The sequence below is a fragment of the Talpa europaea genome (assembly GCF_964194135.1).
Source record: "Talpa europaea genome assembly, chromosome: 12".
Classification (NCBI taxonomy): Eukaryota; Metazoa; Chordata; class Mammalia; order Eulipotyphla; family Talpidae; genus Talpa; species Talpa europaea.
In genome coordinates, this window is record NC_140079.1 from 33,238,345 (window position 1) to 33,253,030 (window position 14,686).

Sequence of the window (14,686 nt, forward strand, 5' to 3'; positions counted from 1 at the left end):
AGAAAAACAAACATTAGGAAAAAAGCAAACTTTTTGTAACATATTTGGGGTAGGAGATATTAAAGTCCAGTAAGTCCCATAATCACAAATGCTATATAGATTCTTTTGAAACATATATAGTAGTCATCTCCTCCCCTTATCCACAACTTCATTTTCTGACTTTCAGTTACCTTGGGTCAACACTAGTCAAAAAATACTATGGGGCCTCCCTTGTGGCGTAAGGGGTTAAGCACAGCACTGTGAAGCTATCTGCAGCCTCTGCAGCACTAGTGCACGAGTTCGATCCCTGTTCAGCCAGGCAGCTACTCAAATGGTGCAGCAGACCTCTTCTGTCTCAACTGCTGCTCCCCTTAGCAGTGTATTTCAGTCAGTCTGCCTGTTCTGTTCCCCACTGTCTCTGGTCAATCCTTCTACCTCCCCCCCCGCACCTCTGGCCTGTACCCCAGTTCTTGTATGCATACATAAATGAATCTTCAAAAAAATATGTACCACAAGATATTTTGAGACAGAAGACTGCATTCCCATAGCTTTTATTATAGTATATTGATATAACTTCTACTTTAATATTACTGTTATTCTCTCACCGTGCTTAGTTTAGAAGTTAACTTATAAACTTTATCAAAAGCATATATAGGAAAAAATAGTATATGTAGTGTTCAGTACTATCTGCAGTGTCAGACATCCCCCAGAGTCGGGAATAGGGAGGGGGAGATGCTACTTTATCACTAAAAAAGATCTGCACACTTCCCATTGAAATTCAAACGTTTTTAAAGGGAGGTTATTTGTCTACAACAATTCCATTTATTTGATTTTGAGAAAAAGAGCAGATATAGAGTTATCTGTATGCAAACAAAGTCAGGAATATTGTAAAAAATAAAAATCCTTAAATATATATACATGAAATAAGCAAAAACAGGAAAATCGGCTAACTTGCAAAAAAGTAATAGGATCATTTTTAAAGCACTTTCTTTACAACAAAATAATACAAAATCTGACCTACCAATTTGCCCTGGAAATGTTCACAAATCCTTACATAACATGTGGGACAAAATATACCCCACCAAATTGCAGGAGCAATATAATACTTTATAATGATGTCAAATGTTGTATTGAAAAGAAACAAAAAATGTGGTTGTTATTGTTATGCATCGTCTTGCTTCATCTTTATGACAAAAGTACAAGAAAATTTAAGGTGAAAGGACAAGTTAAAGGCAAGACAAGAAATAACATACTGTAATTAACAGCACTTTTTTTTGTAACTATATTCTTCATGCCCATAACATTTAGAACAAAGCACAACTAAACAATTGTTTTAAGATCTGTATTTTGTTTCCTCTGAAATTCTTAACCTATCAATTATGGATTATTTACAGTAACTTTACAAAAGGAATACAATTTGTATATTTTAGTCTGTCCATGTAAATTATGGGGTTATGTGGGTTTCCATGGTGCCTAGCAGCTACTAGTGCTCAGAGTTATGTGATTTTTTTTTTTAAAGATTTATTTATTTACACACACAAGAACTGGGGTACATGCAAGAGGTGCGGGGCGTGATAGGATTCACCAGAGACAGAGTGGGGAAAAGAACAGGCAGAATGACTGAAATACACTGCTGAGGGGAGCAGCGGGCAAGTCAGGAGAGGTCTGCTATGCCATATGGGTAGCTCCCTGGCCAGGGATGGAACTCATGCTGCAGTGGCTGCAGACAGCTTCACAGGTTGCATCTTAACCCCTTGTGCCACCAGGGAGGCCCATAGAGTTATGTGATTTTTAAAAACGCATTTGCTATCTCCATTAAGCAAAAGAACCACAAAACTACAGTATGTATTTGAAGACTGGCAATTCTCACTGTGTTCCAGCTACAACACTCTTTAAAAGGTGTTTCCACATATGCCAACGCCACCACTGCACCTCCAGATCTTTCGTAGAATGCTGATCATTCAGGTCTCAGGGTCAACAGCACCTCAGAGGGACCTTCCCAAATTAACCCAAGAAAATGCCCTTCCCCCATCCCTCTCTAAAGACTCAGAGCTAAGGTCTTGGCCTGGAAGGAGAGTGGCTTTGATTGGCCAGGGGACTGGAGTTTTCACTTAGACTACACCGCATTTTAAAAGACCAGAAATGTCATTAAGAAGAAGAGGAAATTCAACATAACATAGTTGAAAACAATATTTAGGGTGGAAAACAAAACTATTTTTTGTTTAAGTAAAATAGTGCCCCCATCTTCCAAACACTCTTAATTATACTGTTTCACTACAACCTCATCGCTACAAAAACTACCCAAACTGTTATTTCTTTAGTGTCAGTAGTTATACATTAGAAATAAATGCAAAAGACTAGGGGACACTGCTTGTCATAGCCACTGCTGTATCACTGACATTTAGAATAGCATCCAACACAGACAAAATACTCACCTATCTGTGGAATGGACAAATGCCATTACATAGTTCAAATATCCTTAATATTACCTGTTAGGTACTCCATATATTATGACTAATATTTAACATGAGCTATAACTTATTTTTTTTTTTTAAAGATTTTTTTTTTTTTTAATAGAGGCATGTTTTTCTTTCTTTATTTGTTTGCTTGTTTGTTTTGTTTATACATGCACTGGGTACAGTCAGAAGCGCGGGAGGGTGAGAGAATTCACCAGAGCCAGAGCGAGGGGCAGAGCAGGCAGAAGGACCGAAGTACACTGCTGAGGGGAGCAGCGGGCTGCAGGAGAGGTCTGCGCGCCGTGTGGGACCCTCCTCCGGTGGCCGGGGAGCAGCCGGGGATTGAACCGGCACCGCAGAGGCCGCGGGCAGCTTCGCAACCCAGCGCTCTACCGCTGCGCCACCGGGGAGGCCCTGAGCTATAACTTATTTACAGAGCCTGTGAGTTCCAATTTACTCTACTTACCAGACCAGGCGACTTTCTGTGACACAACTAGGCTCACCAGTACCTTAGCAAAACATCTAATAAGAAACACTTGCCTCTGTCTCGCATCTCTATCCTCTATCCAATAGATAGATGTCTAATGTCCACTCCATACCCTCCTGCAGTCTAAAATCTCCCTCTTACTACTCAGGTATAAAAACAACAAAAAAGGATGAAATCTTGCCATTGTGACAGCACCTCAAGGGGATTATGCTAAGTGAAATAAGTCAAAAGGAGAAAGACAACATTTGATTTCATTCAGCAGTGTAAGATAAAGAAACAAAGCATAGCAAACCAACTAACCCTTAGATTCTGATAAAAGAATATTGGTTACCAAAGGGAAAAGGGATGGGGGCAGGTAAAACAGGTAAAGGCGGCCAAATGCAGGATGAAAACTAGATTTTCAGTGGTGCTCACAGTGGAGTGTATAGACAGATGTCAAGATATAAAGCTGTGCAACTGTACAACACTACTGATAAGGGACTGATCACAAAGATCTACAAAGAGCTGATGAGACTCAACAAAAACAAAGTAATCAATCCAGTCAAAAAACGGGCAGAACTAAAAAGAGAGTTCTCCAATGAGGACATGCAAATGGCAAACAGACATATGAAAAAATGTTCAACATCCCTTTTAATCAGGGAAATGCAAATCAAAACCACAACGAGAAACCACCTTACACCAGTGAGAATGGCACATACTAAAAAAACTAGCAACAACAAATGTTGGTGAGGATGTGGAGAAAAAAAAATCTGCTACACTGCTGGTGGGAATGCAAACTAGTCCAACCACTATGGAAATCTGTGTTGAGGTTCCTCAAACTACTAAAAATGGAGCTCCCATATGACCCAGCAATCCCACTCCTAGGAATCTACCCAAAGGACACAAAAACATTTATTAAAAAGGACACCTGCAACTCTAAGTTTATTGCAGCACTTTTTACAACAGGTAGGCTATGGAAACAACCCAAATGCCCAAAAATAGATGACTGGATCAAGAAGATGTGGTATATATACACAAGGGAATATTACTCAGTAATCAAAAAAGATAAACTCATGCCATTTGCAGCAACATGGATGGAGCTAGAAGGGATTATGCTCTGTGAAATAAGCCAGAAAGAAAAAGAAAACTATCAGATGGTTTCACTTACAGGAAGAATGTTAGGAAACAAATAAGGGATCAGGGGGAAAAGTAATTATAATAAATTAAAAATCAAAATGAACTGGCAACTATAAATCAGAGACATTCCACAGGGGAGGAAGAGGGAGAAGGATCAAAACAGGGTTGGGAAGACACAATGGACTATGGTGAAGGGACACTGGTGAATTGGTGGTGGGAATTTCACAGGGACTACACCTGACAGGAGAAAGCATACATTGTACAAAAATGAAGAATGATGTAAAATATATATAAAATAAAAAAGTTTAATGTCTGGAAAATAAAAGCTGTACAATTTTAACTTCAAAAACAACTGACATTATGGAGATGCCAAATTATAATGCTATACACATAAAATCTATTGCTATAAACCAATGTTACTTAAATATATTGAAATAAAATTAAAAAATTCCCTTCTTCTAATACATTAATAGATAACTGATCTCTCAAAATTTACCCTAAATGTTACCTCCTGTTAGTAGTTTTAATTAACATATATCATCTTCAGATTATGGTAACTGCTAACTCACTACTTTCCCAGAACATGAAAGACTCTCACATTTACACTTACCATAGTTGTACAGTAATTACTCCATTATTCCCATTCCCAATCCTACCTGTGGCCAATACACAGGTATTGGTTCCTCCCTAGGCTGTGCATGTCACATGCAACCAGGGCTCTAGGACAGGGCACTGGAGAGAGTGCTGGCAGCTCTTAGGATTTTAGATGCCAAGTTTCCATCAACCCAATGAAAACAGACAAGAAGGTCTCAAATAAGGCTCTCATTTATGTTTCAATAGAGTTTAAAAGAGGGTTCACCCTGGTGGTGCAAGGGCTTGGGACATAGCACTATGAAGCTATCGGCAGCCAGTGCAGCACAAGTTCAATCCCCGGACAGGGAGGTGACCCACATAGCACAGGAGACCTCTCCTGTCTCTCCCGCTGCTCCCTTCAGCAGTGTATTTCAGTAGATCCGCCTGTTCTGCTCCCCACTCTGTCTCCGGTGAATCCTCTCGCCCCCCTGTATTTCTGACCTGCATCCAGCTCTTGTATGCATAAATAAATACACCTTAAAAAAACAGAATTTAAAAGAATTACCTAGTCATGTATCTTAACCGCATTCATTGCTAATATTCAAATCTTAGTATCACTTCCATGGTCCTTGCATACAACGCTCCTGACCCCATGCCTTTGCTCTGGCTTTTCCTGTGCCCTGTTCTAAATGCACACATGATGTGTTCCCTTGTTTCATTCAGGTTTCACCACGATTGTAATCTCTTGAGAGGACATCCCTGACCACCCCTGTAAAAATTAAAGCCTAGTCCTTTATCCTGATTGTTTTCTACACAGCACTTATCATAATAAATATTTGCTTATATATTTGTTGCTTCCTTCATCAAAAAAATGTAAATTACATAAAGGCAAGAATTTGCCTAGATCACCATTATCTACTGGGATCAGAAAACGTGAAATATCTGTTGAATGAATTTATTTTCTATATACTTAATGATTCTTGTTATGGTTTCAATGAGCATGGTGCCACTAGCACAAGTACCCCTATCTGTGGCCACACTACGAATCAGATCTTGAATATACATAAAACAGAAGTGATGATGAATAACAGATTTTATATCTGTAGGAGCTAAGAACAGATTGAGGGCTTTATAATCTCGACCTCTACTTAAATACTTTTAAATATTTCCCATTATCTATGGAACTTTACGTACCTATGGAACTTTATGATACTGTACTCTTTTTTTTAATCAATTATCACTTACTTATGGAGTACTTAACATGAATGATCACTGCACTAGATGGTTAAGACATCAACAGGCTAATATAGTCCCTGCACTAAAAGGCTTATAACGCCGAAAAGGAGTCATATATGAAAATAGATCCTGTAACTAGTACATCAGGCATAACATACGAGCTAGAAGAGACTGATGCACTGACTGGTTGTACAGAGTAGGTAACAATTAATTCCAAATAACAACACTAAAAAGAAAGGAGGTATTTGGACTGGGTCTTGATGAATAGAAAGGATTTTAACAGGCAAATGAGGGGAGGAAGGCATTTCTGACAGCAGCAACAGCAAATCAGAGCCTTAAGGACTCTGGTATGCTAGTGAGGTGGGGGTGGAAGGGGGGAAGGAGAAGGAGGGAGGGAGAGAAAGAGATTAATGAGAAGACCCAGCTGGAAAAATCTCAAAGAATTTGAACTCTCAAAGGTATCTAAGCAGAAAAGTGATATAACCAGAACTGTGTGTTGGTCTAGATCTCAGATCAAAGGTAAGGCATAAAAATAGTGAAATCATGGGCTTTAAAGACTGACCCGGAAAAAAAAAAGTACAAACAGAAAAGGGTTAAAGATTAAATACTGAGAAATAACTACATTGGGGAAGTGAGGGAGCTCAGTGAAAAAACACAAGTGATTTGATAGGGAACCGAGAAGAGAAATGTTAAAAGAGCAAAGGAAAGCAGAGGGACAATACAGGACAAATATAGTAGAGAACAATCTTACTTGTTCCTCTACTTTCCCTCATGAGACAGTTACAATAAAAATTAGGTGGAGCTAAGGGGAGAGCCATGTCATAGCAAGTTAAGGAAAAAGGTGAAGATTTATAGAGGCAGCAAGGGGGGGGCGGGGTGTTCTTTTCCAAGAACTAGGATAGTGAATGGAAAAAGAGAAAAGGACAAAACTTTGAAGCCAAAGCAGAATATGTGTTAGTTTATATGAGGAGCTACATCAACTTTCTTATTCACAGAGAAGTGAGAAAAAGGAACACTGAAACGAATTAACAGGAGACAAGAAACCAAGTCTGGGGGAGAAACAAAGGTTGACTAAGTGTCAGGAAATCTAACAGACGTTCTGGAAAAGAGAATATAGAGGAAGAAACTAGATAAATTTGTGATACTGACCAAGGAAGTGTAGGGCACCCCAAAAAGTTGGGTGAGGTAATGTGCTTGAATTACATGTGGTGAAGTTCAGCAAAATAAGAATTTACCAACTGCTCTTTGGAGAGGACATTCAATTGGAACTGAAGAAAAAGTGCACTGAGGGTGAAACAGCAAAAGTAAAGAAACAGCAGAATTATATGTTCACACAGCACAGTTAATAACAATTAAAGATCTTTGTAGATATAAACCCCTAAGTAGGTGATAACCATGTATGTCAAAATATGTAGCACAAATTTTTGAATAGAGAAAAGATTTCCAAAGCCCAGCAATAGTCTACTTGCTTTAAATATAATTATTACAGCCAAATTCCAATATAAAATAATAGGTGGTTTGAGTACACTGAGTTCTAATTGGTAAGTTTCATACCAAAGTTTGAATCTTGTTATCTTTCACAAGACAGTATTGTTCCAACTACTTGTTATTCACAAATTCAATAATAAACATAACTCCTTCCAAGTTACTTATAAATAAGAAGACATATTCTTTCAACAGGACACTAAAGGTCTACTTCAGGGTTGAAGACTTGTTACTCATCATTTATTAGGTACAACTGTTTATCTGATAATGAATCGAATTCTAACTGCCCACATTTCTTCATTTTGACCATAGGACATGCTAATTTTATCAAATATGCTCTGGTGAAATTTAACTGTACAACATCTAAGGTATTTCTCTAATGAACCAGTCTACGAATCCTGTCAAAAAAGGAAATAAAGTTAATTTGGCCACTCCCCAACCTGCCCTGTCTCCACTTAAGGTTCCACCAGTCTGAATTTAAATGATTCTATGAATTATATTATAAATCTACCCTGACAGGGGCTCACCCACTTTTCTCCAAGACAAACTTCCCACTTCTAAATTAGCTACTTTTCAATATATGAATATAAGGCAAACCTTTACATTACCCTTATATCAGTTTTACATATTTAAAATCACATCCATATAAAATTATATTAATTTAAAAATTCTTTCCCCCCATTCCATTTCTTAAAACCATTTTGTTGAACTAAAACAAAAAGAAAAAAAAAACAAATAAACAAGGAAAAGAGGGGGGAAAGTCTTATTAAAATATTTCCAATATATCTTTGGCATCTGTCCTTATATTCACTAATGTGACTGAGCTATCTAGCAGTTTTTCTTTTTTTCTTTTCTTTTTTTAAAGATTTATTTATTCATGTACACAAGAACCAGGGTACAGGCCAGATGCATGGGAGGATGGGAGGATTCATCAGAGACAGAGCAGGGAACAGAACAGGCAGACTGACTGAAATACACTGCGGAGGGGAGCAGCGGGCGCCACAGGAGAAGTCTGCTGCGCCCTGTGGGACCCTCGCTGGCTGGCTGGGATCGAACTGGTGCTACAGAAGCTGCGCACAGCTTCACAGCGCTGCGCTCAACTGCCTGCGCCACCATGGGAGACCCTCTAGCAGTTTTTTCAAAGCATTATTATCTTATTTTATTTATACGTTTGAGTTAAAGAACTTTCTGAGTCTGTGTTCTTTTTAACCTAAGTCCTAAGTGCAAATTTTCTACGCATTCAGGCAGTTTTTCCATTCTGTAGGTGTAGATTCATAATCTCTTGACAGTAACACCAGTACTGACTGGTATTGATTCAGACACATCTCCTCCAGTCATTTGTGAAGTTTTGTATGGAGAATAAAGTGATATTTCTAGAGGTTATTCTGGGGGGGGGAAGGGGGAGGAAAGTCTTGCTTTATATCCAGGTAATCAACAAGTCAAAAAAACAATCATAAAGCATCAGGTGTCAAATTCTTTCATAAGCACTAGTAACATAAGCTATTCCTTATGTAAACAGAGGATGCATTAAGAGTCTTCAGAAGGTAAACAAGTTTTCTTTCTGAACTGGTGTATTACAACTCTGTTATACTGTTAGGAAAGAAGAGTAGATTAGGACAGGATGCTTAATTCCTGTGAATTAGTTTTCTTAGAGTAAGTGCAGGAGCACCTAACTAAGGAGTATTGTGTACTAAGTGCCACTCACTGTCACAAAGATTTTCATGAACTAACTAAATCTTCACCAGGCACCTCTGAAATAAGTGTTATTGACAATTCCATTTTATTGATGGGAAAGACCTGGCACAGACAGGGGAAGAAACTTGCCCAAAGTCATACAGTTTCTAAGCGGCCCACATCTGGTCTAGTTCTAAGCCCTTGCCCCTTTTACTTCTTAAATCAGTAAAATTAGGTCTATGTTTTATAAGACGGCTCCATATATTAGGCAGTTAATCTTAATCTAAAGACATGACTGAGGTGCCAATATATTTAATATTGCTTCTCTTCCATTATTTTCTATTATCCATCCACACTGCCTGAAGACAGAGAGGAGTCTGAGGGAGGAGTTAGTCCATCCTTTGTATTTATGTTCCCTGCGCTAATTACTATCTCCATTTCAGTCAAATACATGGAAGGCAAAAGGTTCCCACTATAAACACAAGCACAGAACACATGGTGCCCTGTCTACCTCATCCTCCTCGCAAACTGTTTTTAACATAGTAGAGAATCTGCCCCTCGATCTCCCTTGCTATCCCAGATGTCTAAAACGAACTTCAACCGTTTCCTTCGGAAAAGGTAATTCTCCTGAGGTCTAAAACGGCAGCACTTCTCCAGTAGCCATCTGTATGCTGCAACAGGGCTGAGAAGCAGTTTCCTCGGGGAAAAAGCTGAAATATGAACTCAAGAATGGCAGACTGGGAGGAAAGGTGTAGCGTGCAGAAAAGGGAAGGAAGGAGGGGGGAGGAAGGCGCCGCTGACAGACTTGGAATTTCGTGCAGACAGGAGGCGGAGAACAGAAACTGACGAGGGGAGGAAGGTCGAGTCTTTGGAACCTGCTAAGGCTGAATTTTCTTGGATTTTTCCTTTAATGCATCTTAGACTCTGGCCTCAGAAGAAACGGAGACCCCCGGAGTCCTAACGGCCCGGTCGGTCGGGCAGAGCCCCGGCCCCGCCGCCCCGCCGCGCGGGTCCTCGGCGCACATCGCCGGCCGCCGGCCTCGGCCCGGCCTTTCCCTCCCCGCTGCCCCCGCCGGGGGTCGGCCGAGCGCGTCGCCCCGGGGCCGGGACCCGCGCCCGGGTGCGCGGCGGCGGCCTCCCAGGCCTCCCCCGCGGCGGACAGCCCCCGGCCCCTGGTGCGCTTCGCCGCCCCGCCCGCTCCGAGCCCCCCCCGCGGACCTGCGCCCGGCGGCCCCGGAGTACCAGCCACGCCGAGCCGGGGGTCTTACCTTTAACAGATTAGACGTCGCCATGTTCCTTCAACTTCGCCTCTCGCGAGACGGCGCGAGATTTCGCGGCGCTCCTGGCCCGGCCACAACGGGAGGCCGGGCGCCCGCCGCGCCGCCGGGCCGCCGGGCCGCACCGGAGAGGGGTGGGCGCCGGGGCGGGTGCCGACGGCGCTGACTCGTCCCGAGGACCTGGAGCTTCCTCGCGCTTGCCCCTACATGGTCACCGGCGCTTGCCCGCACGGCAGAGCTCATGCAAACGCTCAGGGAGGCGGCGACAGCGAATGGGGAGGAGGTAACGGGAGCCGACCTGAACTGGAAGAGGAAGCATCGACTCTACGGGACTCCCCGCGCCTTCAGATGAGCCTGGCTAGTTGCACCGGCAGGGGCCACCGGCAACGAATCGAGCTCGGCTTAGGCCCGGCAGCTCTGGGGCCGCGGCCGCGTCACGTGACGCGGCGGGCGGGGGCGCGCTCGGGAGCGCGCTCGGGGGCGGCGGGGGCGCCTGCCAGTCGCGGCCGGGGCGCGAGCGCGCCCTCTGCTGGCGGGACCCGACGTGTTCCGGTATCTCGGGTCCTGAATTCCGGGACTCTGGTGTTCCCCAGATCAGGTATCCCGAATGAACTTATTTCAGCTTGTCTTCTCGAAGAACTGGTACGTAAAGGCTCCCAGGAAATGTTTGTTGGATGAATTGAGCGAATGCACAAATGTTAGCTATTGATATTTCTATTGAAGAGTGCCTGGCGCAGAAAGAATCTGTAAAAGCCAATTCAGGCAGTGAATATGCATCTTGGTTTCCTGAAGGCATTTTGTCCTCGAAGATCCTAAGCCATACGCCCCCAGTAAAAAGGGGCGGAGAGAGTAAGACGGTATATTAAATTATAGCCAATTTTATGTACCCTGAAAAAAACTATGTGACAAATTTAAATACAATGATGGAATGCATGGGAGGCCCTAAAGAATGCAATTAACTTCTTAATACCTTAATACCTGTGCATTTGGAGGGGACTGCTTTCATAATCGCCCTCATTCCTGTGTCACACACTGAGCCTCGTGGCTGCTGGGGATAATTGGATTTGGAACACCCCACAACGTAACAAGGCAGTCTCTTCTCCCAGCAATCTGGTCCAGGCAGCACCTCTGTTGCAAGTCTCCCCTGACGGAGTGCTCCCTCCCGTGAACCCACCACTGCCTGATTACCACCACCTGCTCCTGTTTTCCCTTTTTTTCCTCATCCAATTAAGATTCTGTGGCCCAGCATTATAAAAATGTTTAAGTACTTTAAATGATTAAATAATTAATTAAAAATAGAAAACAGGGCCTCCCTAGTGGTGCAAGACGCATCCTATGAAGGTATCTGCAGCCACTGCAGCACAAGTTCCATCTCTGGCCACAGAGCTACCTGCATGGCGAAGCAGACCTCTCCTGCCTCGCCCACTGCTCCCCTTTGCAGTGTATTTCAGTAAATCTGCCTGCTCTGTTCCCCACTGTCTCTGGTGAATCCTCTCACCCACCCTACCTCGGCCTGTACCCCAGTTCTAGTATGCATAAATAAATCATTTTTTAAAAAATAAACCACAGTACTTAAAAAAAAAAAATCAGCTACCTCCACAGTCCCCTTGGGAAGCCATTTTTCCTTCTCAGATAAAATTACAGTTAAAAGTTTCTTGTTTCAGGTTTTCTGACATGTCTCTTCTGTTTGCTCCAATGCCCAGGTCAAGCTCTCTTACTCACTAACTATATTCTACAGGAGCTAGAAACTCCTCCATGAAAAGAGAAGACAAATCAGAGGTTTTCATTCAAGGCCGTTTCATCTTGCAAGCTGGTGTCCTATAGGTTGCTGTCGGGCTTGCAGCTGCCTGGAAAGGGTGTGTTAACATTTTATCTCCTCCCCCAGTGGCACCTCTCTGAAACTACAATGACAGGAGCTGCTTTAAGGAGACTTTTTGGCCTCTGGGGGTAACTTCAAAGACCCTGAAGAAACACACACAACACTTCTAGTACTCCTTTCATTATCTATAATTACAGAAATAATTATTCAATACCAGAAAAAAAACAAACAACTTTATCTTGCCTAATTACTGCTAAGTAGAAGAAACAAAAATTAGCATCTGTTGGCCAATTATAACACTTTTATTCATGCTATTACTTGGAGACTTTAATTAGAATTTTATTTTTAAATTCTAGAATCATACTTTTTACTTAAACTACTATCATTTAGAAGTTCTCTTTAAATTCAGGTTTTACAAGGTAAGGATGGACTATGAAAATAATATTTTGGTGTTAGAATTTAGAGACTTCACTTCCTGTATGAACTCAGTTTCTTAATTGAATTAAGTCTGAAGTAAATCATCAGTATTTTTGCTGTGCCAAAGCAAACCAGCAGTTATAATACAAAGCACTGGTCTTGCTATATTTTTTGTTCAGTAAATTCCTTACTACTTACAAAATTAAAATATATCCAGGCTAGGCAATGACTTCATACAATGAAGCAGTGAAATCAGTCAATATTAATACCTACATTTTGTCACATCTTAGACCTCTGTTTCTTCCCCTTCCCTTTTTCTTGCATTTTATTTTGTTCGTCTCCTGGGTATGCTCCAAAATACTCAAGAACACTCTTCATATGTTCTTCAGCTGTCTACCTAAATGTATTAGTGATCTCAGAGGATGTCATTAGAAATGCTGATTAAGGGAAAATTGAGAAAAAATATAAGGGAAAAAAATAGGGCTTAGAATAGTTACATTATGGTATAAAGCCATATTGGAAAATAACTTCAAAAGGGGATCAAGTGTTGAATTTTTCTCTCTGACTAAAACTTGCACACTTAGGTGGGGTGGCTGGGTGACCACAGGTATCTCTTCAACTCCTGCCACCTAGAAGGGACCACAGGATCTACCCACAGGATCTCTGTAGTGATCAGCTCCGAGGAGCAGGGACCATCCTGTTACACTTACCCTTGAGATAATTTCCCCAAATTAATTTGTACATTCAAAACAATTCTGATAAAATAGTTACATGATCCCTTTTTACTGAAACTTGACAAGTCAATTTTATAATGTATTTGGGAGAAACATGGGGAACAGCAAAGAACAACTTAAAAAAAAAAGAGGAGTTAGCCAACTGTATATAAACCCATATTACTTTCTTAATGCTGATTTTCTTTTGTTCTTACAAGACTTTGTTACAGAAATGTTCGCCAAGGTAGTGAAGATAGTAGAATGAAACTCCATGGTCTGTTTTAGATTCCTCTCGATCCCAAAACAGTTTACCATAAACGTCATGACTGAAGACAATATAAGTGTCCCTCACAGATCCGGAGCCCAGAAGTCCACAGTCAGGGTGTTGGCAGCACTGAATTTCTTCTGAAGTTTTCAGGAAAGAATCAATTGCTTTTCATCTTCTACTGAATGCCCACAGGGGGCATCCTTCATTCACTATGGTAGCAGCACTCTTGACACAGGTTTTGGGCCACCTGGCACTCAAGCCTAGTTGAAAAGTCACGTGTAAAATGCCCTGGAGCAAATTTAGGGATCAATTTGGAATATGCTCTGGGAAATGTCCTGAGGTTCCCTGGTTCTCAATTTTACCAACCTCATCCCCATCATACACTTGAAGTGATTCAGCCCATTGAAGCATTCATGGGTCCAGGGGCCCAAACCTAAGGACAACCCAGGTGATGGCCTTTAGGTGCACGCAGTCCTAAAGAAGTGCTTAGGGGCGATGAGATCAAGGACACTGGGTACGGGACAGAGGGTTGAGTGAGTGGGGGAGGGAGGGTTCCTTTGAGTCCTAGCTTCTAGACTTTCCAGTCACCTAGAAAAAAAGGATGGCGCCAGTCTGTCCATCTCTGAGGTCCTCTGTGGGGTGTCGGTTAATAGGAGTCCAGTTGACCCTTGAACAACACAAGTTTGAAGTGCGAGGGTTCACTTATACAGGCAGATTTTATTCATAAAGAGAGTTGAACTTCCATCTGCCCGGGTTCCTCATGCCTCATTCCACTTGAATACAGGCATGGGAACTCAGGGGCATGGAGCATCTCCTAGGGGAAGAGCATCTAGGGACTTTGATATTGGAAGGGAGGTTTGAGGGAAGTGTCAGTATCCCCAAACCCTCACACTGTTCAAGAATCAACTTGGTTCTACAAACTTTAAAGCCATTCACACATTCAAGTCCTTGCCACCAAGAGAGAACCTGGGCTAGTCTGTCTGCAGCCCCAGGTGCTCATCAGAGTCACCATTCCGAACACCTATCAATAGAATTCTTTTGATAAAAATTGGTGGCAAAAATCTGACCTGAACTAAGGATTGGTTGCTTATAAACTTTGTTTTGTTTAGTGCCGGGGACCAGCCTCCGGCAAAACGTCGTGTCAGGGGTTCCTGAAAGGATGAGACGGCGTCTGCGAAAACGAAAG